The sequence below is a fragment of the Equus asinus genome, chromosome 5 (assembly GCF_041296235.1).
Source record: "Equus asinus isolate D_3611 breed Donkey chromosome 5, EquAss-T2T_v2, whole genome shotgun sequence".
Taxonomy (NCBI): Eukaryota; Metazoa; Chordata; class Mammalia; order Perissodactyla; family Equidae; genus Equus; species Equus asinus.
The window spans coordinates 65,022,392-65,025,025 of NC_091794.1; the positions used below are offsets into that span (position 1 = coordinate 65,022,392).

The 2,634-nt window shown below is 38.0% G+C and overlaps 1 pseudogene; it reads right to left on the reverse strand.

The window, feature by feature from the left end:
* Nucleotides 1–414: 414 nt before the first annotated feature.
* On the reverse strand, nt 415–1,676 carry LOC106836913 (olfactory receptor 5T1-like; annotated as a pseudogene).
* Nucleotides 1,677–2,634: the final 958 nt, after the last annotated feature.

Here is a 2,634-nt window from a genome sequence, read left to right on the forward strand (position 1 = left end):
AGAGTGTGTGAGGAGGTAATTATCTTAAAATTAGGCATTTAAGGTGGGCCTTAATCCAATATGACTGTTGAGCTGATAAGAAGAGAAGGGAAGCATACAGACACTCAGAGAGAAAAGATCCTGTGAAGACAGAAGGAAGACGACTATCTGCAAGTCAAGGAGAGAGAGGCCTCAGACAAAAGCAACCATGCCAGTATCTTGATCTCAAACACGTAGCATCCAGAACAGTGAGAAAATAAATTTCTGTTGTTTTATCAATCCAGCCTCTGGTACAGTCCTAGCAAAATAATGCAACCAGTAATAGCATATATAAGTACATACGTGTGTATGTGTGTAACATATATCTATATCACTCTTTCTCTATATATAACTTAAAAGAAGATGGATGGCAATTTTCTGCATGTATAAAAACTGCATAGGTAGTGGATTGACTATGACCTTATTTAAAAATTTCTGAGAAGAATAGAGAGGCACTAATACCTTAAAAATACACTTTTATCATAACTTTCTGATATGACAATGAACATTAATATTAATTGATTTCAATTTAATGGTTAGCGAGAAGAGTACACTTTGTTGATAAACCAATTTTTCCCCAAAGCTCAATTCATTGTCTCTTTTACATCTTTGTTCCTTAAACTGTAGATGATGGGATTCAGCATGGGAATGGCGATGCTGGAAAATAACACCATCATGTTCTGGTCCAAAGAGTAGCTGGAACTTGGTCCTACAGACATGAAGAAGATTGTTCCATAGTAATTGTCATTCCAGTTAGGTGACAGCCGCATGTAGCAAAGACTTCTCAACTCCCTTCAGCAGAATGCATCCTCAAAACGGCCAACAGAATGAAACCATAGGAGATCAGGACAATCAGGATAGTGACTATCTCAACAGCTCCTGTAAAGTCGAAGACTAGAAGATGATTTTCTCATGTGTCAGAAAAAGAAATGGCAAAGACAGGAGGGATGTCATAAAAGAAAGTTCTAATTTCATTGGATGAACAGAAGGATAGGCTAAATGCAGCACCTGTGTGCACTGAAGCCTTGAAAATGCCACCAACATAGAAAGCAATGCTGAGTGGCACATGGACTCTGAGTGACATGTTAACTGAATACAGCAGAGGGTTGTAGATTGCTACATAGCAATCATATACCATTGCAGCCAAGATAAAGCATTCTGTGGCCCCAAAAATATCATAGGAAAACATCTGTGCTGCATATCCAAGGAATGAAATAGTTTGATTCTCTAACAGGAAATTGATCAACATTTTTGGGATGACAACTGAGGAATAGCAGGCATCCAAGAATGATGACAGACTCAGAAAATAGTACATGGGGTCATGGAGCCAGGAATCCCCAATGAAAAATACAACCAGTTCCAAATTTCCTATCAGAGTGAAAAGACAGATTGCTAGAAATAGCAAAAAGAGGAAGACTTGCACGTCAACATCTCCTGTGAAGCCCATCAGTAGGAACATGGTGACGTCAGTCACATTCTTCACCTGGATTGTGTATTAATCTACATCTGATGGCAACTGTGGCATTTCAGTTTTTATTTATATGATCTAAATGCAATATTTTGGAAAATAGAACCCACCCAATGATAGCCTCGTGTTTGCTTCTGAGAAGGGCATATTGAAATCCTGGTCAGTGAAGGAATAGGCAGTGATGAAGAAGTTGGGTCCCATTGGATGCATTACCCTGTATAAATAAAGTGAAAAGTTTATTTCAGTTGGCTAAATTGATCATGTTGAAAAAAGCCAATTCAGGGGCCAGCCCCATGGCCCAGTGGTTAAGTTCACGTGATCCGCTTTGGTGGGCCAGGATTTTGCTGGTTTGGATCCTGGGCATGGACATGGCACTGCTCGTTAGGCCACACTGAGGTGGCATCCCACACGCCACAGCTAGAAGGATCAACAGCTAAAATATACAGCTATGTACTGGGGGGATTTGGGGAGAAAAAGCAGAAACAAAGATTGGTAACAGTTGTTGGCTCAGGTGCCAATCTTAAAAAAAAAAAAGCCAGTTCATTTGGTATAATTTCTAGGGTTTTTTCTGTTAAATTTATTATCTCCTGTCCTCATATTACATCATCTTACAAATCACAAAGACAAATGTATATACAAATTTTTAAATCCAAAAATATTATAATAGAAAGTACTGCACATCTGAGTACTAATCCTAGATTTCCTACAGTGTGCATTTTCTTAATGTTCATAGTTGGTAAAATGGGAGCAAATATACTTCTCAAGATTGGGTTGAAATAAATTATAAAATCAACGTGCACTTATTTAATTTTAAAATATTCCAAGATGGCTGTCGTATGAAGCAGCCTTTTCCTACCACACCACTTGATGTCTTTTCTGGCTATTTCCCCACTCAATCAGGACTTCTGGAACAGTGGTGAACAGAATAATGGACATTATTCTGGAGGTAGAAGCAACTTGCTTTGCAAATAAAGAGCAGTGTTTAGTTTTTCAATTTTCTTTCTTTAAAACTTGTAACACTGAATTCTCCATTTTGTCCTCCACAAATTTATTATACTGCTAATGTTTTTCAAATTTTTTTTTCTCCCCAAAGCTCCCAGTACATAGTTATATATTCTTCATTGTGGGTCCTTCTAGTTGTGGCATGT